The following is a 27,044-nucleotide window of genomic DNA, read 5'->3' on the forward strand; positions in this document are numbered from 1 at the left end:
TCTCTATCACTCTCTGAAACTCTCTATCACACCTTATCACTCTCAGACACTCTCTATCACTCTCTGACACACTCTGACACTCTCAGATACTCTCTATCACTCTCTGACACTCTCTGACACTCTCTATTACTCTCTGACACTCTCAGACACTCCCTATCACGTTCTATCAGTCTCTATTACTCTCTGACACTCTCAGACTCTCTCTATCACTCTCTGACACACTCTGACACTCTCAGACACTCCCTATCACGCTCTGACAGTCTCTAGTACTCTCTGACACTCTCTGACACTCTCTGACACTCTCTATCACTCTCTGACAAACTCTGACAATCTCTGACACTCTCAGACACTCTCAGACACTCTCTATCACTCTCTATCGCTCTCTGACACTCTCAGACACTCTCTATCACTCTCTGAGTCTCTCTGACACTCTCAGACACTCTCTATAACTCTCTGACACTCTCAGACACTCACTGACACACTCAGACACTCTCTATCACTCTCTGACACTCTCTGACACTCTCAGAAACTCTCTATCACTCTATATCACTCTCTTTCACTTTCTGTCACTCTCTAACACTCTATGACACTCTCTGACACTCTCTATCACTCTATGACGCTCTCTGACTCTCTCTATCACTCTATGACGCTCTCTGACACTCTCTATCACTCTCTGACACTCTCTGACTCTCTCAGACACTCTCTGACACACTCAGACGCTCTATGACTCTCTCAGACAATCTCTGTCACTCTCTATCACTCTCTGACACTCTCTGTCACTCTCAATCACTCTCTGACACTCTCTGACACACTCAGACACTCTCTGACACTCTCTGACACACTCAGACACTCTCTGACACTCTCAGACACTCTCTGACACTCTCTGACACTCTCTGACACTCTCTGACTCTCTCTGACTCTCTCAGACACTCTCAGACACTCTCAGACACTCTCTGACACTCTCTGACACTCTCCATCACTCTCTATCACTCTCTATCACTCTCTGACTTTCTCTGACAATCTCTGACACTCTCAGACACTCTCTATCACTCTCTGACACTCTCTGACATACTCTGACACTCTCTATCACTCTCAGAGTCTCTCTGACACTCTCTGACACTCTCTATCACTCTATGACACTCTCTGACACTCTCTATCACTCTCTGACACACTCTGACACTCTCTGACACTCTCAGACACTCTCTATCACTCACTGATACACTCTGAAAGTCTCCGATACTCTCAGACACTCTCAGACAAACTCTAACACTCTCTGACACTCACTGACACTCTCAGACACTCTCTGTCACTCTCAGACACTCTCTGATCTTCTGAGACACTCTCAGACACTCTCTATCACTCTCTGACATTCTCAGACACTCTCTATCACTCTCTGACACTCTCAGACACTCTCTATTACTCTCTGACACTCTCTATTACTCTCTGACACTCTCAGACACTCTCTATCACTCTCTGACAGTCTCTATCACTCTCTGACACTTTCTGACACACTCTGACACTCTCTATCACTCTCTGACACTCTCAGACAATCTCTATCACTCTCTGACACTCTCTATCACTGTCTATCACTCTCTGACACTCTCTGACACACTCTGACACACTCTGACACTCTCTGACACTCTCTGACACTCTCTTTCAATCTCTGAGACTCTCTAGCAATCTCTGACACACTCTGACGCTCTCAGACACTCTCTATCACTCTCTGACACTCTCTGACACTCCCTATCACTCTCTGCCACAGTCAGACACTCCCTATCAGTCTCTGACACTCTCTGACACTCTCTATAACTCGCTGACACTCTCAGGCACTCTCTATCAATCTCTGACAGTCTCTATCACTCTCTGACACTCTCTGACACTCTCTGACACACTCTGACACTCTCTATCACTCTCTGACACTCTCTATCACTCTCTATCACTCTCTGACACTCTCTATCACCCTCTGACACGCTCAGACTCTCTCTATCACTCTCTGACACACTCTGACACTCTCAGACACTCCCTATCATGCTCTGACAGTCTCTATCACTCTCTGACACTCTCAGACACTCTCTATCACTCTCTTTCTTCTCTGACACTGTCTGAAACTCTCTATCACTCTCTATCACTCTCTATCAATCTCTGACACACTCTGACAATCTCTGACACTCACAGACACTCTCAGACACTATTTATCACACTCTGAAAATCTCTGACACTCTCAGACACTCTCAGACACTCTCTATCACACTCTGACACTCACTGACACTCTCACACACTCTCTGTCACTCTCAGACACTCTCAGACACTCTCTATCGCTCTCTGACACTCTCATACATACTCTGACACTCTCTGACACTCTCAGACACTCTCTAACCCTCTCTATCACTCTATGACACTCTCTGACACTCTCAGACACTCTCTATCACTCTCTGACACTCTCTGACACTCTCAGACACTCTCTATCACTCTCTGACATTCTCTGGCACTCTCTGAAACTCTTTATCACTCTCTGACACTCTCTGACACTCTCAGACACTCTCTATCACTCTCTGACACTCTCTATCACTCTCTATCACTCTCTGAAACTCTCTATCACACTTTATCACTCTCAGACACTCTCTATCACTCTCTGACACACTCTGACACACTCATATACTCTCTATCACTCTCTGACACTCTCTGACACTCTCTATTACCCTCTGACACTCTCAGACTCTCTCTATCACTCTCTGACACACTCTGACACTCTCAGACACTCCCTATCACGCTCTGACAGTCTCTAGTACTCTCTGACACTCTCTGACACTCTCTATCACTCTCTGACAAACTCTGACAATCTCTGACACTCTCAGACACTCTCAGACACTCTCTATCACTCTCTATCACTCTCTGACACTCTCAGACACTCTCTATCACTCTCTGACACTCTCTGACACTCTCAGACACTCTCTATAACTCTCTGACACTCTCAGACACTCACTGACGCACTCAGACACTCTCTATCACTCTCTGACACTCTCTGACACTCTCAGAAACTCTCTATCACTCTATATCACTCTCTTTCACTTTCTGTCACTCTCTAACACTCTATGACACTCTCTGACACACTCTATCACTCTATGACGCTCTCTGACTCTCTCTATCACTCTATGACGCTCTCTGACACTCTCTATCACTCTCTGACAATCTCTGACTCTCTCAGACACTCTCTGACACACTCAGACGCTCTATGACTCTCTCAGACAATCTCTGTCACTCTCTATCACTCTCTGACACTCTCTGTCACTCTCAATCACTCTCTGACACTCTCTGACACACTCAGACACTCTCTGACACTCTCAGACACTCTCTGACACTCTCAGACACTCTCAGACACTCTCTGACACTCTCTGACACTCTCAATACTCTCAATACTCTCTATCAATCTCTATCACTCTCTGACACACTCTGACAATCTCTGACACTCTCAAACATTCTCAGACACTCTCTATCACTCTCTATCACTCTCTGACACTCTCAGACACTCTCTATCACTCTCTGACACACTCTGAAACTCTCAGAGACTCTCTATAACTCTCTGACACTCTCAGACACTCTCTGACACTCTCTATCACTCTCTATCACTCTCTATCACTCTCTGACTTTCTCGGACAATCTCTGACACTCTCAGACACTCTCTATCACTCTCTGACATACTCTGACACTCTCTGACACTCTCAGAGTCTCTCTGACACTCTCTGACACTCTCTATCACTCTATGACACTCTCTGACACTCTCTATCACTCTCTGACACACTCTGACACTCTCTGACACTCTCAGACACTCTCTATCACTCACTGATACACTCTGAAAGTCTCCGATACACTCAGACACTCTCAGACAAACTCTAACACTCTCTGAAACTCTCTGACACTCACTGACACTCTCAGACACTCTCTGTCACTCTCAGACACTCTCTGATCTTCTGAGACACTCTCAGACACTCTCTATCACTCTCTGACATTCTCAGACACTCTCTATCACTCTCTGACACTCTCAGACACTCTCTATCACTCTCTGACACTCTCTATTACTCTCTGACACTCTCAGACACTCTCTATCACTCTCTGACAGTCTCTATCACTCTCTGACACTTTCTGACACACTCTGACACTCTCTATCACTCTCTGACACTCTCAGACAATCTCTATCACTCTCTGACACTCTCTATCACTGTCTATCACTCTCTGACACTCTCTGACACACTCTGACACACTCTGACACTCTCTGACACTCTCTGACACTCTCTTTCAATCTCTGACACTCTCTAGCAATCTCTGACACACTCTGACGCTCTCAGACACTCTCTATCACTCTCTGACACTCTCTGACACTCCCTATCACTCTCTGACACAGTCAGACACTCCCTATCAGTCTCTGACACTCTCTGACACTCTCTATAACTCGCTGACTCTCTCAGGCACTCTCTATCAATCTCTGACAGTCTCTATCACTCTCTGACACTCTCTGACACACTCTGACACTCTCTATCACTCTCTGAGACTCTCTATCACTCTCTATCACTCTCTGACACTCTCTATCACTGTCTATCACTCTCTGACGATCTCTGACACACTCTGACACACTCTGACACTCTCTGACACTCTCTGACACTCTCTTTCAATCTCTGACACTCTCTAGCAATCTCTGACACACTCTGACGCTCTCAGACACTCTCTATCACTCTCTGACACTCTCTGACACTCCCTATCACTCTCTGCCACAGTCAGACACTCCATATCAGTCTCTGACACTCTCTGACACTCTCTATAACTCGCTGACACTCTCAGGCACTCTCTATCAATCTCTGACAGTCTCTATCACTCTCTGACACTCTCTGACACTCTCTGACACACTCTGACACTCTCTATCACTCTCTGACACTCTCTATCACTCTCTATCACTCTCTGACACTCTCTATCACCCTCTGACCCGCTCAGACTCTCTCTATCACTCTCTGACACACTCTGACACTCTCAGACACTCCCTATCACGCTCTGACAGTCTCTATCACTCTCTGACACTCTCAGACACTCTCTATCACTCTCTTTCTTCTCTGACACTGTCTGAAACTCTCTATCACTCTCTATCAATCTCTGACACACTCTGACAATCTCTGACACTCACAGACACTCTCAGACACTATTTATCACACTCTGAAAATCTCTGACACTCTCAGACACTCTCAGACACTCTCTATCACACTCTGACACTCACTGACACTCTCAGACACTCTCTGTCACTCTCAGACACTCTCAGACACTCTCTATCGCTCTCTGACACTCTCTGACATACTCTGACACTCTCTGACACTCTCAGACACTCTCTAACCCTCTCTATCACTCGATGACACTCTCTGACACTCTCAGACACTCTCTATCACTCTCTGACACTCTCTGACACTCTCAGACACTCTCTATCACTCTCTGACATTCTCTGGCACTCTCTGAAACTCTTTATCACTCTCTGACACTCTCTGACACTCTCAGACACTCTCTATCACTCTCTGACACTCTCTATCACTCTCTATCACTCTCTGAAACTCTCTATCACACTTTATCACTCTCAGACACTCTCTATCACTCTCTGACACACTCTGACACTCTCAGATACTCTCTATCACTCTCTGACACTCTCTGACACTCTCTATTACTCTCTGACACTCTCAGACACTCCCTATCACGTTCTATCAGTCTCTATTACTCTCTGACACTCTCAGACTCTCTCTATCACTCTCTGACACACTCTGACACTCTCAGACACTCCCTATCACGCTCTGACAGTCTCTAGTACTCTCTGACACTCTCTGACACTCTCTGACACTCTCTATCACTCTCTGACAAACTCTGACAATCTCTGACACTCTCAGACACTCTCAGACACTCTCTATCACTCTCTATCACTCTCTGACACTCTCAGACACTCTCTATCACTCTCTGACACTCTCTGACACTCTCAGACACTCTCTATAACTCTCTGACACTCTCAGACACTCACTGACGCACTCAGACACTCTCTATCACTCTCTGGCACTCTCTGACACTCTCAGAAACTCTCTATCACTCTATATCACTCTCTTTCACTTTCTGTCACTCTCTAACACTCTATGACACTCTCTGACACTATCTATCACTCTATGACGCTCTCTGACTCTCTCTATCACTCTATGACGCTCTCTGACACTCTCTATCACTCTCTGACACTCTCTGACTCTCTCAGACACTCTCTGACACACTCAGACGCTCTATGACTCTCTCAGACAATCTCTGTCACTCTCTATCACTCTCTGACACTCTCTGTCACTCTCAATCACTCTCTGACGCTCTCTGACACACTCAGACACTCTCTGACACTCTCAGACACACTCTGACACTCTCTGACACTCTCTGACTCTCTCTGACTCTCTCTGACTCTCTCAGACACTCTCAGACACTCTCTGACACTCTCTGACACTCTCAATGCTCTCAATACTCTCTATCAATCTCTATCACTCTCTGACACACTCTGACAATCTCTGACACTCTCAAACATTCTCAGACACTCTCTATCACTCTCAGACACTCTCAGACACTCTCTATCACTCTCTGACACTCTCTATCACTCTCTATCACTCTCTGAAACTCTCTATCACACTTTATCACTCTCAGACACTCTCTATCACTCTCTGACACACTCTGACACTCTCAGATACTCTCTATCACTCTCTGACACTCTCTGACACTTTCTATTACTCTCTGACACTCTCAGACACTCCCTATCACGTTCTATCAGTCTCTATTACCCTCTGACACTCTCAGACTCTCTCTATCACTCTCTGACACACTCTGACACTCTCAGACACTCCCTATCACGCTCTGACAGTCTCTAGTACTCTCTGACACTCTCTGACACTCTCTGACACTCTCTATCACTCTCTGACAAACTCTGACAATCTCTGACACTCTCAGACACTCTCAGACACTCTCTATCACTCTCTATCACTCTCTGACACTCTCAGACACTCTCTATCACTCTATGACACTCTCTGACACTCTCAGACACTCTCTATAACTCTCTGACACTCTCAGACACTCACTGACGCACTCAGACACTCTCTATCACTCTCTGACACTCTCTGACACTCTCAGAAACTCTCTATCACTCTATATCACTCTCTTTCACTTTCTGTCACTCTCTAACACTCTATGACACTCTCTGACACTCTCTATCACTCTATGACGCTCTCTGACTCTCTCTATCACTCTATGACGCTCTCTGACACTCTCTATCACTCTCTGACACTCTCTGACTCTCTCAGACACTCTCTGACACACTCAGACGCTCTATGACTCTCTCAGACAATCTCTGTCACTCTCTATCACTCTCTGACACTCTCTGTCACTCTCAATCACTCTCTGACACTCTCTGACACACTCAGACACTCTCTGACACTCTCAGACACTCTCTGACACTCTCTGACACTCTCTGACTCTCTCTGACTCTCTCAGACACTCTCAGACACTCTCTGACACTCTCTGACACTCTCAATACTCTCAATACTCTCTATCAATCTCTATCACTCTCTGACACTCTCTGACAATCTCTGACACTCTCAAACATTCTCAGACACTCTCTATCACTCTCTATCACTCTCTGACACTCTCAGACACTCTCTATCACTCTCTGACACACTCTGAAACTCTCAGAGACTCTCTATAACTCTCTGACACTCTCAGACACTCTCTGACACTCTCTATCACTCTCTATCACTCTCTATCACTCTCTGACTTTCTCGGACAATCTCTGACACTCTCAGACACTCTCTATCACTCTCTGACATACTCTGACACTCTCTGACACTCTCAGAGTCTCTCTGACACTCTCTGACACTCTCTATCACTCTATGACACTCTCTGACACTCTCTATCACTCTCTGACACACTCTGACACTCTCTGACACTCTCAGACACTCTCTATCACTCACTGATACACTCTGAAAGTCTCCGATACACTCAGACACTCTCAGACAAACTCTAACACTCTCTGAAACTCTCTGACACTCACTGACACTCTCAGACACTCTCTGTCACTCTCAGACACTCTCTGATCTTCTGAGACACTCTCAGACACTCTCTATCACTCTCTGACATTCTCAGACACTCTCTATCACTCTCTGACACTCTCAGACACTCTCTATCACTCTCTGACACTCTCTGACACTCTCAGACACTCTCTATCACTCTCTGACATTCTCTGGCACTCTCTGAAACTCTTTATCACTCTCTGACACTCTCTGACACTCTCAGACACTCTCTATCACTCTCTGACACTCTCTATCACTCTCTATCACTCTCTGAAACTCTCTATCACACTTTATCACTCTCAGACAATCTCTATCACTCTCTGACACACTCTGACACTCTCAGATATTCTCTATCACTCTCTGACACTCTCTGACACTCTCTATTACTCTCTGACACTCTCAGACACTCCCTATCACGTTCTATCAGTCTCTATTACTCTCTGACACTCTCAGACTCTCTCTATCACTCTCTGACACACTCTGACACTCTCAGACACTCCCTATCACGCTCTGACAGTCTCTAGTACTCTCTGACACTCTCTGACACTCTCTGACACTCTCTATCACTCTCTGACAAACTCTGACAATCTCTGACACTCTCAGACACTCTCAGACACTCTCTATCACTCTCTATCACTCTCTGACACTCTCAGACACTCTCTATCACTCTCTGACACTCTCTGACACTCTCAGACACGCTCTATAACTCTCTGACACTCTCAGACACTCACTGACGCACTCAGACACTCTCTATCACTCTCTGACACTCTCTGACACTCTCAGAAACTCTCTATCACTCTATATCACTCTCTTTCACTTTCTGTCACTCTCTAACACTCTATGACACTCTCTGACACTCTCTATCACTCTATGACGCTCTCTGACTCTCTCTATCACTCTATGACGCTCTCTGACACTCTCTATCACTCTCTGACACTCTCTGACTCTCTCAGACACTCTCTGACACACTCAGACGCTCTATGACTCTCTCAGACAATCTCTGTCACTCTCTATCACTCTCTGACACTCTCTGTCACTCTCAATCACTCTCTGACACTCTCTGACACACTCAGACACTCTCTGACACTCTCAGACACTCTCTGACACTCTCTGACACTCTCTGACTCTCTCTGACTCTCTCAGACACTCTCAGACACTCTCTGACACTCTCTGACACTCTCTGACACTCTCTGACACTCTCAATACTCTCAATACTCTCTATCAATCTCTATCACTCTCTGACACACTCTGACAATCTCTGACACTCTCAAACATTCTCAGACACTCTCTATCACTCTCTATCACTCTCTGACACACTCTGAAACTCTCAGAGACTCTCTATAACTCTCTGACACTCTCAGAGACTCTCTATAACTCTCTGACACTCTCAGACACTCTCTGACACTCTCTATCACTCTCTATCACTCTCTGACTTTCTCGGACAATCTCTGACACTCTCAGACACTCTCTATCACTCTCTGACATACTCTGACACTCTCTGACACTCTCTGACACTCTCAGAGTCTCTCTGACACTCTCTGACACTCTCTATCACTCTATGACACTCTCTGACACTCTCTATCACTCTCTGACACACTCTGACACTCTCTGACACTCTCAGACACTCTCTATCACTCACTGATACACTCTGAAAGTCTCCGATACACTCAGACACTCTCAGACAAACTCTAACACTCTCTGACACTCTCTGACACTCACTGACACTCTCAGACACTCTCTGTCACTCTCAGACACTCTCTGGTCTTCTGAGACACTCTCAGACACTCTCTATCACTCTCTGACATTCTCAGACACTCTCTATCACTCTCTGACACTCTCAGACACTCTCTATCACTCTCTGACACTCTCTATTACTCTCCGACACTCTCAGACACTCTCTATCACTCTCTGACAGTCTCTATCACTCTCTGACACTTTCTGACACACTCTGACACTCTCTATCACTCTCTGACACTCTCAGACAATCTCTATCACTCTCTGACACTCTCTGTCACTGTCTATCACTCTCTGACACTCTCTGACACACTCTGACACACTCTGACACTCTCTGACACTCTCTGACACTCTCTTTCAATCTCTGACACTCTCTAGCAATCTCTGACACACTCTGACGCTCTCAGACACTCTCTATCACTCTCTGACACTCTCTGACACTCCCTATCACTCTCTGACACAGTCAGACACTCCCTATCAGTCTCTGACACTCTCTATAACTCGGTGACTCTCTCAGGCACTCTCTATCAATCTCTGACAGTCTCTATCACTCTCTGACACTCTCTGACACACTCTGACACTCTCTAACACTCTCTGAGACTCTCTATCACTCTCTATCACTCTCTGACACTCTCTATCACCCTCTGACACTCTCAGACTCTCTCTATCACTCTCTGACACACTCTGACACTCTCAGACACTCCCTATCACGCTCTGACAGTCTCTATCACTCTCTGACACTCTCAGACACTCTCTATCACTCTCTTTCTTCTCTGACACTGTCTGAAACTCTCTATCACTCTCCATCACTCTCTATCAATCTCTGACACACTCTGACAATCTCTGACACTCACAGACACTCTCAGACACTATTTATCACACTCTGAAAATCTCTGACACTCTCAGACACTCTCAGACACTCTCTATCACACTCTGACACTCACTGACACTCTCAGACACTCTCTGTCACTCTCAGACACTCTCAGACACTCTCTATCGCTCTCTCCGACACTCTCTGACATACTCTGACACTCTCTGACACTCTCAGAAACTCTCTAACCCTCTCTATCACTCTATGACACTCTCTGACACTCTCAGACACTCTCTATCACTCTCTGACATTCTCTGGCACTCTCTGAAACTCTTTATCACTCTCTGACACTCTCAGACACTCTCTATCACTCTCTGACACTCTCTATCACTCTCTATCACTCTCTGAAACTCTCTATCACACTCGATCACTCTCAGACACTCTCTATCACTCTCTGACACACTCTGACACTCTCAGATACTCTCTATCACTCTCTGACACTCTCTGACACTCTCTATTACTCTCTGACACTCTCAGACACTCCCTATCACGCTCTGACAGTCTCTATTACTCTCTGACACTCTCTGACACTCTCTATCACCCTCTGACACTCTCAGACTCTCTCTATCAATCTCAGACACTCTCTGATCTTCTGAGACACTCTCAGACACTCTCTATCACTCTCTGACATTCTCAGACACTCTCTATCACTCTCTGACACTCTCAGACACTCTCTATCACTCTCTGACACTCTCTATTACTCTCTGACACTCTCAGACACTCTCTATCACTCTCTGACAGTCTCTATCACTCTCTGACACTTTCTGACACACTCTGACACTCTCTATCACTCTCTGACACTCTCAGACAATCTCTATCACTCTCTGACACTCTCTATCACTGTCTATCACTCTCTGACACTCTCTGACACACTCTGACACACTCTGACACTCTCTTTCAATCTCTGACACTCTCTAGCAATCTCTGACACACTCTGACGCTCTCAGACACTCTCTATCACTCTCTCACACTCTCTGACACTCCCTATCACTCTCTGACACAGTCAGACACTCCCTATCTGTCTCTGACAGTCTCTATCACTCTCTGACACTCTCTGACACACTCTGACACTCTCTATCACTCTCTGACACTCTCTGACACTCTCTATAACTCGCTGACACTCTCAGGCACTCTCTATCAATCTTTGTCAGTCTCTATCACTCTCTGACACTCTCTGACACACTCTGACACTCTCTATCACTCTCTGACACTCTCTATCACTCTCTATCACTCTCTGACACTCTCTGACACACTCTGACACTGTCTGACACACTCTGACACACTCTGACACTCTGTGACAATCTCGATCACTCTCTATCACTCTCTGACACTCTCTGACACACTCTGACACTCTCTGACGCTCTCAGACACTCTCTATCACTCTCTGACACTCTCTGACACACTCTGACACTCTCTATCACTCTCTGACACTCTCTATCACTCTCTATCACTCTCTATCACTCTCTGACACTCTCTGACACACTCTGACACTGTCTGACACACTCTGACACAGTCTGACACTCAGTGACAATCTCGATCACTCTCTATCACTCTCTGACACTCTCTGACACACTCTGACACTCTCTGACGCTCTCAGACACTCTCTATCACTCTCTGACACTCTCTGACACTCTGAGACACTCTCAGACATTCTCTATCTCTCTCTGACACTCTCAGACACTCTCAATCACTCTCTGACAGTCTCTATCACTCTCTGACACTCTCTGACAAACTCTGACACTCTATCACTCTCAGACACTCTCTATCACTCTCTGACACACTCTGACACTCTCAGATACTCTCTGACTCTCTCTGACACTCTATATTACTCTCTGACACTCTCAGACACTCCCTATCACGCTCTGACAGTCTCTATTACACTCTGACACTCTCTGACACTCTCTATCACTCTCTGACACTCTCAGACTCTCTCTATCACTCTCTGACACACTCTGACACTCTCAGACACTCTCTGTCACTCTCTGACACTCTCTGACACTCTCTAACACTCTCTATCACTCTCTGACACACTCTGACAATCTCTGACACTCTCAGACACTCTCAGACACTCTCTATCACTCTGTGAAACTCACTGACACTCTCAGACACTCTCTATCACTCTCTGGCACTCTCTGACACTCTCAGACACTCTCTATCACTCTCTGACACTCTCAGACACTCTCTATCACTCTCTAACACTCTCTATCACTCTCTATCACTCTCTGACACACTCTGACAATCTCTGACACTCTCAGACACTCTCAGACACTCTCTATCACTCTCAGACACTCTCAGACACTCGCTGACACTCTCTATAACTCTCTATCACTCTCTATCACACTCTGACACACTCTGACAATCTCTGAAACTCTCAGACACTCTCAGACAGTCTCTATCACTCTCTGACACTCTCTGACACTCTCTGACATACTCTGACACTCTCTGACACATCTCTGACACTCTCTGTCACTCTCTGACCACTCTGACACTCTCTGACACTCTCAGACACTCTCTATCACTCTCTGACACTCTTTGACACACTCTGACACTCTCAGACACTCTCTATCACTCTCTGACACTCACTGACACTCTCAGACACTCTCTGTCACTCTCAGACACTCTCAGACACTCTCAATCACACTCTGACACTCTCTGACACTCTCAGACACTCTCTGACACTCTCTGTCACTCTATGACACTCTCTGACACTCTCTATCAATCTCTGACACACTCTGACACTCTCTGACACTCTCTGACAGTCTCAGACACACTCTATCACTCTCTGACACTCACTGACACTCTCAGACTCTCTCTATCACTCTATCACTCTCTATCACTCTCTGAAACTCTCTGACACACTGTGAGTCTCTGAGACACTCTCAGACACTCTCTATCACTCTCTGACACTCTCAGACACTCTCTATCACTCTCTGACACTCTCTATTACTCTCTGACACTCTCAGACACTCTCTATCACTCTCTATCACTCTGTGACACTCTCTGACACTCTCTATCACTCTCTATCACTCTCTATCACTCTCTGACACACTCTGACAATCTCTGACACTCACAGACACTCTGAGACACTCTCTATCGCACTCTGACACTCTCTATTACTCTATGACACTCTCTGACACTCTCTATCACTCTCTGACACACTCTGACACTCTCTGACACTCTCAGACACTCTCTATCACTCACTGACACTCTCAGACACTCTCTATCACTCTCTGACACTCTCTATTACTCTCTGACACTCTCAGACACTCTCTATCACTCTCTGACAGTCTCTATCACTCTCTGACACTCTCTGACACTCACTGACACTCTCAGACACTCTCTGTCACTCTCAGACACTCTCTGATCTTCTGAGACACTCTCAGACACTCTCTATCACTCTCTGACATTCTCCGATACACTCAGACACTCTCAGACAAACTCTAACACTCTCTGACACTCTCTGACACTCACTGACACTCTCAGACACTCTCTGTCACTCTCAGACACTCTCTGATCTTCTGAGACACTCTCAGACACTCTCTATCACTCTCTGACATTCTCAGACACTCTCTATCACTCTCTGACACTCTCAGACACTCTCTATCACTCTCTGACACTCTCTATTACTCTCTGACACTCTCAGACACTCTCTATCACTCTCTGACAGTCTCTATCACTCTCTGACACTTTCTGACACACTCTGACACTCTCTATCACTCTCTGACACTCTCAGACAATCTCTATCACTCTCTGACACTCTCTATCACTGTCTATCACTCTCTGACACTCTCTGACACACTCTGACACACTCTGACACTCTCTGACACTCTCTGACACTCTCTTTCATACTCTGACACTCTCTAGCAATCTCTGACACACTCTGACGCTCTCAGACACTCTCTATCACTCTCTGACACTCTCTGACACTCCCTATCACTCTCTGACACAGTCAGACACTCCCTATCAGTCTCTGACACTCTCTGACACTCTCTATAACTCGCTGACTCTCTCAGGCACTCTCTATCAATCTCTGACAGTCTCTATCACTCTCTGACACTCTCTGACACACTCTGACACTCTCTATCACTCTCTGAGACTCTCTATCACTCTCTATCACTCTCTGACACTCTCTATCACCCTCTGACACTCTCAGACTCTCTCTATCACTCTCTGACACACTCTGACACTCTCAGACACTCCCTATCACGCTCTGACAGTCTCTATCACTCTCTGACACTCTCAGACACTCTCTATCACTCTCTTTCTTCTCTGACACTGTCTGAAACTCTTTATCACTCTCTATCACTCTCTATCAATCTCTGACACACTCTGACAATCTCTGACACTCACAGACACTCTCAGACACTATTTATCACACTCTGAAAATCTCTGACACTCTCAGACACTCTCAGACACTCTCTATCACACTCTGACACTCACTGACACTCTCAGACACTCTCTGTCACTCTCAGACACTCTCAGACACTCTCTATCGCTCTCTGACACTCTCATACATACTCTGACACTCTCTGACACTCTCAGACACTCTCTAACCCTCTCTATCACTCTATGACACTCTCTGACACTCTCAGACACTCTCTATCACTCTCTGACATTCTCTGGCACTCTCTGAAACTCTTTATCACTCTCTGACACTCTCTGACACTCTCAGATACTCTCTATCACTCTCTGACACTCTCTATCACTCTCTATCACTCTCTGAAACTCTCTATCACACTCGATCACTCTCAGACACTCTCTATCACTCTCTGACACACTCTGACACTCTCAGATACTCTCTATCACTCTCTGACACTCTCTGACACTCTCTATTACTCTCTGACACTCTCAGACACTCCCTATCACGCTCTGACAGTCTCTATTACTCTCTGACACTCTCTGACACTCTCTATCACCCTCTGACACTCTCAGACTCTCTCTATCAATCTCAGACACTCTCTGATCTTCTGAGACACTCTCAGACACTCTCTATCACTCTCTGACATTCTCAGACACTCTCTATCACTCTCTGACACTCTCAGACACTCTCTATCACTCTCTGACACTCTCTATTACTCTCTGACACTCTCAGACACTCTCTATCACTCTCTGACAGTCTCTATCACTCTCTGACACTTTCTGACACACTCTGACACTCTCTATCACTCTCTGACACTCTCAGACAATCTCTATCACTCTCTGACACTCTCTATCACTGTCTATCACTCTCTGACACTCTCTGACACACTCTGACACACTCTGACACTCTCTGACACTCTCTGACACTCTCTTTCAATCTCTGACACTCTCTAGCAATCTCTGACACACTCTGACGCTCTCAGACACTCTCTATCACTCTCTGACACTCTTTGACACTCCCTATCACTCTCTGACACAGTCAGACACTCCCTATCTGTCTCTGACAGTCTCTATCACTCTCTGACACTCTCTGACACACTCTGACACTCTCTATCACTCTCTGACACTCTCTGATACTCTCTATAACTCGCTGACACTCTCAGGCACTCTCTATCAATCTCTGTCAGTCTCTATCACTCTCTGACACTCTCTGACACACTCTGACACTCTCTATCACTCTCTGACACTCTCTATCACTCTCTATCACTTTCTGACACTCTCTGACACACTCTGACACTGTCTGACACACTCTGACACACTCTGACACTCTGTGACAATCTCGATCACTCTCTATCACTCTCTGACACTCTCTGACACACTCTGACACTCTCTGACGCTCTCAGACACTCTCTATCACTCTCTGACACTCTCTGACACACTCTGACACTCTCTATCACTCTCTGACACTCTCTATCACTCTCTATCACTCTCTATCACTCTCTGACACTCTCTGACACACTCTGACACTGTCTGACACACTCTGACACAGTCTGACACTCAGTGACAATCTCGATCACTCTCTATCACTCTCTGACACTCTCTGACACACTCTGACACTCTCTGACGCTCTCAGACACTCTCTATCACTCTCTGACACTCTCTGACACTCTGAGACACTCTCAGACATTCTCTATCACTCTCTGACACTCTCAGACACTCTCTATCACTCTCTGACACTCTCTATTACTCCATGACACTCTCAGACACTCTCAATCACTCTCTGACAGTCTCTATCACTCTCTGACACTCTCTGACAAACTCTGACACTCTATCACTCTCAGACACTCTCTATCACTCTCTGACACACTCTGACACTCTCAGATACTCTCTGACTCTCTCTGACACTCTATATTACTCTCTGACACTCTCAGACACTCCCTATCACGCTCTGACAGTCTCTATTACACTCTGACACTCTCTGACACTCTCTATCACTCTCTGACACTCTCAGACTCTCTCTATCATTCTCTGACACACTCTGACACTCTCAGACACTCTCTGTCACTCTCTGACACTCTCTGACGCTCTCTAACACTCTCTATCACTCTCTGACACACTCTGACAATCTCTGACACTCTCAGACACTCTCAGACACTCTCAGACACTCTCTATCACTCTGTGAAACTCACTGACACTCTCAGACACTCTCTATCACTCTCTGGCACTCTCTGACACTCTCAGACACTCTCTATCACTCTCTGACACTCTCAGACACTCTCTATCACTCTCTAACACTCTCTATCACTCTCTATCACTCTCTGACACACTCTGACAATCTCTGACACTCTCAGACACTCTCAGACACTCTCTATCACTCTCAGACACTCTCAGACACTCGCTGACACTCTCTATAACTCTCTATCACTCTCTATCACTCTCTGACACACTCTGACAATCTCTGAAACTCTCAGACACTCTCAGACAGTCTCTATCACTCTCTGACACTCTCTGACACTCTCTGACATACTCTGACACTCTCTGACACATCTCTGACACTCTCTGTCACTCTCTGACCACTCTGACACTCTCTGACACTCTCAGACACTCTCTATCACTCTCTGACACTCTCCATCACTCTATGACACTCTCTGACACTCTCTAGCTCTCTCTATCACTCTCTTACACTCTTTGACACACTCTGACACTCTCAGACACTCTCAGACACTCTCAGACACTCACTGACACTCTCAGACACTCTCTGTCACTCTCAGACACTCTCAGACACTCTCAATCACACTCTGACACTCTCTGACACTCTCAGACACTCTCTGACACTCTCTGTCACTCTATGACACTCTCTGACACTCTCTATCAATCTCTGACACACTCTGACACTCTCTGACACTCTCTGACAGTCTCAGACACACTCTATCACTCTCTGACACTCACTGACACTCTCAGACTCTCTCTATCACTCTATCACTCTCTATCACTCTCTGAAACTCTCTGACACACTGTGAGTCTCAGAGACACTCTCAGACACTCTCTATCACTCTCTGACACTCTCTATTACTCTCTGACACTCTCAGACACTCTCTATCACTCTCTATCACTCTGTGACACTCTCTGACACTCTCTATCACTCTCTATCACTCTCTATCACTCTCTGACACACTCTGACAATCTCTGACACTCACAGACACTCTGAGACACTCTCTATCGCACTCTGACAATCTCTGACACTCTCAGACACTCTCAGACACTCTCTTTCACACTCTGACACTCACTGAAACTCTCAGACACTCTATGTCACTCTCAGACACTCTCAGACACTCTCTATCGCTCTCTGACACTCTCTGACATACTCTGACACTCTCTGACACACTCAGACACTCTCTGACACTCTCTGACCCTCTCTATCACTCTATGACTCTCTCTGGCACTCTCAGACAGTCTCTATCACTCTCAGACACGCTCTATCACTCTCTGACACTCTCTGGCACTCTCTGAAACTCTTTATCACTCTCTGACACTCTCTGACACTCTCAGACACTCTCTATCACTCTCTGACACTCTGTGACACTCTCTGAAACTCTCTATCACTCTCTATCACTCTCTGACACACTCAGACACTCTCTATCGCTCTCTATCACTCTCTGACACACTCTGACATACTCTGACACTCTCTGACACTCTCTGACACTCTCTATCACTCTCTGACACTCTCTGACACTCTCTGACACTCTCAGACAGTCTCAGACACACTCTATCACTCTCTGACACTCACTGACACTCTCAGACACTCTCTATCACTCTCTAACACTCTCTATCACTCTCTGACACTCTGACACTCCGTGACTCTCTGAGACACTCTCAGACACTCTCTAACACTCTCTGACACTCTCAGACACTCTCTATCATGCTCTGACACTCTCTATTACTCTCTGACACTCTCAGACACTCTCTATCACTCTCTTTCACTCTCTGACACTCTCTGACACTCTCGATCACTCTCTATCACTCTCTGTCACTCTCTGACACACTCTGACTATCTCTGACACTCACAGACACTCTCAGACACTATCTATCACACTCTGACAATCTCTGACACTCTCAGACACTCTCAGACTCTCTCTATCACACTCTGACACTCTCAGACACACTATGTCACTCTCAGACACTCTCTATCGCTCTCTGACACTCTCTGACATACTCTGACACTCTGTGACACTCTGTGACACTCTCTGACACTCTCTGACACTCTCTATCACTCTACGACACTCTCTGACACTCTCAGACACTCTATGTCACTCTCTGACACTCTCTGACACTCTCAGACACTTTCTATCACTCTCTGACACTCTCTGGCACTCTCTGAAACTCTTTATCACTCTCTGACACTCTCTGACACTCTCGACACTCTCTATCACTCTCTGACACTCTCTATCACTCTCTATCACTCTCTTACACACTCTGACAATCTCTGACACTCACAGACACTCTCAGACACTCACTATCACACTCTGACAATCTCTGACAATCTCTGACACTCTCTGACAATCTCGATCACTCTCTATCACTCTCCGACACCCTCTGACACACTCTGACACTCTCTATCACTCTCTGACACTCTCTATTACTCTCTGACACCCTCTGAAACACTCTGACACTCTCTATCACTCTCTGACACTCTCTATTACTCTCTGACACCCTCAGGCACTCTCTATCACTCTCTATCACTCTCTGACAGTCTCTATCACTCGCTGACACTCTCTGACAAGCTCTGACACTCTCTATCACTCTCTGACTCTCTCAGACACTCTCTATCACTCTCAGACACTCTCTATCACTCTCTGACACTCTCAGATACTCTCTATCACTCTCTGACACTCTCTGACACTCTCTATTACTCTCTGATACTCTCAGACACTCCCTATCACGCTCTGACAGTCTATATTACTCTCTGACACTCTCTGACACTCTCTATCACTCTCTGACACTCTCAGACTCTCTCTATCACTCTCTGAAACACTCTGACACTCTCAGACACTCTCTATCACTCTCTGACACTCTCTGACACTCTCTGACACTCTCTGACACTCTCTATCACTCTCTATCAATCTCTGACAAATTCTGACAATCTCTGACAGTCTCAGACAATCTCAGACACTCTATCACTCTCTGACACTCACTGACACTCTCAGACACGCTCTATCACTCTCTATCACTCTCTGACACTCTCAGACACTCTCTATCGCTCTCTGACACTCTCTGACACTCTCTGACACTCTCAGACACTCTCTATAACTCTCTGACACTCTCAGACACTCACTGACGCACTCAGACCCTCTCTATCACTCTCTGACACTCTCTATCACTCTATGACGCTCTCTGACTCTCTCTATCACTCTCTGACGCTCTCTGACACTCTCTATCACTCTCTATCACTCTCTGACTCTCTCTGAAACACTCAGACGCTCTATGACACTCTCAGACAATCTCTATCACTCTCTGACACTCTCTATCACTCTCAATCACTCTCTGACACTCTCTGACACACTCAGACAATCTCTGACACTCTCTGACACTCTCAGACACTCTCTGACACTCTCTGACACTCTCTGAAACTCTTTGACACTCTCTGACACTCTCAGACTATCTCTGACACACTCTGAAACTCTCTGACAATTCTCTGAAACTCGCTGACACTCTCTGCAATCTCTCTGACGCTCTCGGACAGTCTGTGACACTCTCTGAAACTCTTGACAGTCTCTGAAAGTCTCAGAAAATCTCAGAAACTCTCTGGTAATCTCTGACACTCTCTGACACTCTCTGATACTCTCTGACACACTCAGAAACTCTCAGAAACTCTCTGAAACTCTCTGACACACTCAGAAACTCTCTGAACCTCTCTGACACTCTCCGAAACTCTCTGACAATCTCTGAAACTTTCTGACACTCTCTGACACTCTCTGAAGCTCTCTGGCACTCTCTGAAAATCTCTGACACTCTCTGATACTCTCTGACACTCACAGATACTCTCAGAAACTCTCCGACATTCTCTGACACTCTCTGATAATCTATGACACTCTCCGACACTCTCTGAAACTCTCTGACATTCTCTGACACCCTGTGACACACTGTGAAACTCTCTGACTCTCTCTGACACTCACAGATACTCTCAGAAACTCTCCGACATTCTCTGACAGTCTCTGACACTCTCTGACACTCTGTGACACTCTGTGACACACTCTGACACTCTGTGACATTCTTTGAAACTTTCTGACACTCTGTGACACACTGTGAAACTCTCTGACACTCTCTGACACTCCCTGACACTCTGTGACACTCTCTGAAACTCTCTGACACTCTCTGACAGTCTCTGACACTCTGTGACACTCCCTGACACACTCAGACAGAAACTCTCAGAACCCTCTGACACTCTCTTACACTCACAGATACTCTCAGAAACTCTCCGACATTCTCTGAAACTCGCTGGCACTCTCTGACACTCTCTGATACTCTGTGAAACTCTCTGAAACTCTCTGACACTCTCTGACAGTCTCTGACACTCTGTGACACTCCCTGACATACTCAGAAACTCTCAGAACCCTCTGACACTCTCTTACACTCACACATACTCGCAGAATCTCTCCGACATTCTCTGACACTCTCTGACACTCTCTGATACTCTCAGACACTCACAGATACTCTCAGAAACTCTCCGACATTCTCCGACAGTCTCTGACACTTTCAGACACTCTCTGACAGTCTCTGACACTCTCCGAAACTCTCCGACACTCTGTGACACACTGTGAAACTCTCTGACTCTCTCTGACACTCACAGATACTCTCAGAAACTCTCCGACATTCTCTGACACTCTCTGACACTCTGTGAAACTCTCTGAAACTCTCTGACACTCTCAGACAATCTCTGACACTCTTTGAAACTCCCTGAAACTCTCTGACACTCACTGAAACATTCTGTCACTATCTGACACTCTCTGACATTCTGGGAAGCTCTCTGAAGCACTCTGACAGTCTCTGAAACTCTCTGCAATCTCTCTGACACTCTCCGACATTCTCTGACATACTCTGACACTCTCTGACACTCTCTGACACTCTCAGAAACTCTCTGGAAATCTATGACACGCTCAGACACTCTCTGAAACACTCTGGCACTCTCTGAAACTCTCTGACACTCTCTGGAACTCTCCGACACTCTCTGTCACTCTCTGACACACTCTGAAACTCTCAGACACTCTCTGACACTCTCTGAAGCTCTCTGAAACTGTCTGAAACGCTGTGACACTCTCAGAAACTCTCTGAAACTCTCTGACACTCTCTGAAACTCTCTGAAACTCTCTGACACTTTGTGACACTCCCTGAATCTCTCTGACACTCTCTGACAATCTCCGACACACTCAGAAACTCTCAGAAACGCTCTGGCACTCTCCGACACTCTCTGACACTCTCTGAAACTCTCTGACACTCTCTGAAACTCTTTGACACTCTCTGACACGCTCTGACACACTCTTACACTCTCTGAAACTCTTTGACAGTCTCTGACACTCTCAGACACTGTCTGACACTCTCTGAAACGCTCTGAAACTCTCGGACACTCTCTGACACTCCCTGACACTCTCTGAAGCTCTCTGAAACTCTCTGACACTCTGTGGCACTCTCTGAAAATCTCTGACACTATCTGAAACTCTCGGAAACTTTTTGACACTCTCTGACACTCTCAGAAAAACTCTGACACTCTCTGACACTCACAGATACTCTCAGAAACTCTCCGACATTCTCTGACACTCTCTGACAATCTCGGACACACTGTGAAACTCTCTTACACTCTCTGACACTCACAGATGCTCTCAGAAATTCTCCGACATTCTCTGACAGTCTCTGACACTCTCTAAAACTCTCTGACACTCTTTGACACTCTTTGACACTCTGTGAAACTCTCTGACACTCTCTGATACTCACAGATACTCTCAGAAACTCTCCGACATTCTCTGACACTCTCTGATAATCTATGACACTCTCAGACACTCCGTGGAACTCTCTGACACTCTGTGACACACTGTGACACTCTCTGAAACTCTCTGACTCTCTGTGACACTCTGTGAAACTCTCTGAAACTCTCTGACACTCTCTGAAAGTCTCTGACACTCTGTGTCACTCCCTGACACACTCAGAAACTCTCAGAACCCTCTGACACTCTCTTACACTAACAGATACTCTCAGAAACTCTCCGACATTCTCTGACACTCTCTGACACTCTCTGACACTCTCTGATACTCTGTGAAACTCTCTGAAAGTCTCGGAAACTTTCTGACACTCTCTGACACTCTCAGAAGCTCTCTGGAACTCTGTGAAAATCTCTGACACTCTCTGACTTCTCAGACACTCTCTGACACTCTCTGAAAAACTCTGACACTCTCTGACAATCTCAGACACTCTCTGACACTCTCTGAAAAACTCTGACACTCTCTGACACGATCTGACTCTCTCTGAAACTCACTGACACTCTCTGACACTCTGTGACACACTGTGACACTCTCTGACACTCTCTGATACTCTCTGACACTCACAGATACTCTCAGAAACTCTCCGACATTCTCTGACACTCTCTGATAATCTATGACACTCTCAGACACTCTCTGAAACTCTCTGACATACTCTGACACCCTGTGACACACTGTGAAACTCTCTGACTCTCTCTGACACTCACAGATACTCTCAGAAACTCTCCGACATTGTCTGACAGTCTCTGACACTCTCTGGCACTCTCTGACACTCTGTGACACTCTGTGACACACTCTGACACTCTGTGACACTCTCTGAAACTCTCTGACACTCTGTGACACACTGTGAAACTCTCTGACACTCTCTGACACTCCCTGACACTCTGTGACACTCTCTGAAACTCTCTGACACTCTCTGACAGTCTTGACACTCTGTGACACTACCTAACACACTCAGAAACTCTCAGAACCCTCTGACACTCTCTTACACTCACAGATACTCTCAGAAACTCTCCGACATTCTCTGACACTCGCTGGCACTCTCTGACACTCTCTGATATTCTGTGAAACTCTCTGAAACTCTCTGACACTCTCTGACAGTCTCTGACACTCTGTGACACTCCCTGACACACTCTGAAACTCTCTGAAACTCTCTGACACTTTGTGACACTCCCTGAAACTCTCTGACACTCTCTGACAATCTCCGACACACTCAGAAACTCTCAGAAACGCTCTGGCACTCTCCGACACTCTCTGACACTCTCTGAAACTCTCTGACACTCTCTGAAACTCTTTGACACTCTCTGACACTCTCTGACACACTCTGACACTCTCTGAAACTCTTTGACAGTCTCTGACACTCTCAGACACTGTCTGACACTCTCTGAAACGCTCTGAAACTCTCGGACACTCTCTGACACTCCCTGACACTCTCTGAAGCTCTCTGAAACTCTCTGACACTCTGTGGCACTCTCTGAAAATCTCTGACACTATCTGAAACTCTCTGAAACTTTCTGACACTCTCTGACACTCTCTGACACTCTCAGAAACACTCTGAAACTCTCTGAAACTCTCTGACACTCTCTGACACTCACAGATACTCTCAGAAACTCTCCGACATTCTCTGACACTCTCTGACAATCTCGGACACACTGTGAAACTCTCTTACACTCTCTGACACTCACAGATGCTCTCAGAAATTCTCCGACATTCTCTGACAGTCTCTGACACTCTCTGACACTCTGTGAAACTCTTTGAAAGTCCCTGTCACTCTCTGACATTCTCTGACACTCTCTGACACTCTCTGACACTCTCAGACACTCTCTGACACTCTCTGACATTCTCTGAAACTGTCTTAAACTCTCTGACACTCTCTGACAAACTCAGAAACTCTCTGAAACTCTCTGACACTCTCAGAAAATCTCTGAAACTCTCTGACACACTCAGAAACTCTCTGAACCTCTCTGACACTCTCTGACACTCTCTGAAACTCTCTGACAATCTCTGACACTCTGTGACACACTGTGAAACGTTCTGACACTCTCTGACACTCTCTGAAGCTGTTTGGAACTCTGAAACTCTCTGACACTCTCGGACACTCTCTGACACTCTCTGAAACTCTCTGACACTCTCTAACACGATCTGACTCTCTCTGAAACTCTCTGACACTCTCTGAAAGTCTCTGACACTCTGTGTCACTCCCTGACACACTCAGAAACTCTCAGAACCCTCTGACACTCTCTTACACTAACAGATACTCTCAGAAACTCTCCGACATTCTCTGACACTCTCTGACACTCTCTGACACTCTCTGATACTCTGTGAAACTCTCTGAAAGTCTCGGAAACTTTCTGACACTCTCTGACACTCTCAGAAGCTCTCTGGAACTCTGTGAAAATCTCTGACACTCTCTGACTTCTCAGACACTCTCTGACACTCTCTGAAAAACTCTGACACTCTCTGACAATCTCAGACACTCTCTGACACTCTCTGAAAAACTCTGACACTCTCTGACACGATCTGACTCTCTCTGAAACTCACTGACACTCTCTGACACTCTGTGACACACTGTGACACTCTCTGACACTCTCTGATACTCTCTGACACTCACAGATACTCTCAGAAACTCTCCGACATTCTCTGACACTCTCTGATAATCTATGACACTCTCAGACACTCTCTGAAACTCTCTGACATTCTCTGACACCCTGTGACACACTGTGAAACTCTCTGACTCTCTCTGACACTCACAGATACTCTCAGAAACTCTCCGACATTGTCTGACAGTCTCTGACACTCTCTGACACTCTCTGACACTCTGTGACACTCTGTGACACACTCTGACACTCTGTGACACTCTCTGAAACTCTCTGACACTCTGTGACACACTGTGAAACTCTCTGACACTCTCTGACACTCCCTGACACTCTGTGACACTCTCTGAAACTCTCTGACACTCTCTGACAGTCTTGACACTCTGTGACACTACCTAACACACTCAGAAAATCTCAGAACCCTCTGACACTCTCTTACACTCACAGATACTCTCAGAAACTCTCCGACATTCTCTGACACTCGCTGGCACTCTCTGACACTCTCTGATATTCTGTGAAACTCTCTGAAACTCTCTGACACTCTCTGACAGTCTCTGACACTCTGTGACACTCCCTGACACACTCTGAAACTCTCTGAAACTCTCTGACACTTTGTGACACTCCCTGAAACTCTCTGACACTCTCTGACAATCTCCGACACACTCAGAAACTCTCAGAAACGCTCTGGCACTCTCCGACACTCTCTGACACTCTCTGAAACTCTCTGACACTCTCTGAAACTCTTTGACACTCTCTGACACTCTCTGACACACTCTGACACTCTCTGAAACTCTTTGACAGTCTCTGACACTCTCAGACACTGTCTGACACTCTCTGAAACGCTCTGAAACTCTCGGACACTCTCTGACACTCCCTGACACTCTCTGAAGCTCTCTGAAACTCTCTGACACTCTGTGGCACTCTCTGAAAATCTCTGACACTATCTGAAACTCTCTGAAACTTTCTGACACTCTCTGACACTCTCTGACACTCTCAGAAACACTCTGAAACTCTCTGAAACTCTCTGACACTCTCTGACACTCACAGATACTCTCAGAAACTCTCCGACATTCTCTGACACTCTCTGACAATCTCGGACACACTGTGAAACTCTCTTACACTCTCTGACACTCACAGATGCTCTCAGAAATTCTCCGACATTCTCTGACAGTCTCTGACACTCTCTGACACTCTGTGAAACTCTTTGAAAGTCCCTGTCACTCTCTGACATTCTCTGACACTCTCTGACACTCTCTGACACTCTCAGACACTCTCTGACACTCTCTGACATTCTCTGAAACTGTCTTAAACTCTCTGACACTCTCTGACAAACTCAGAAACTCTCTGAAACTCT

Source organism: Heterodontus francisci, chromosome 22 (assembly GCF_036365525.1).
Source record: "Heterodontus francisci isolate sHetFra1 chromosome 22, sHetFra1.hap1, whole genome shotgun sequence".
NCBI classification, from domain to species: domain Eukaryota; kingdom Metazoa; phylum Chordata; class Chondrichthyes; order Heterodontiformes; family Heterodontidae; genus Heterodontus; species Heterodontus francisci.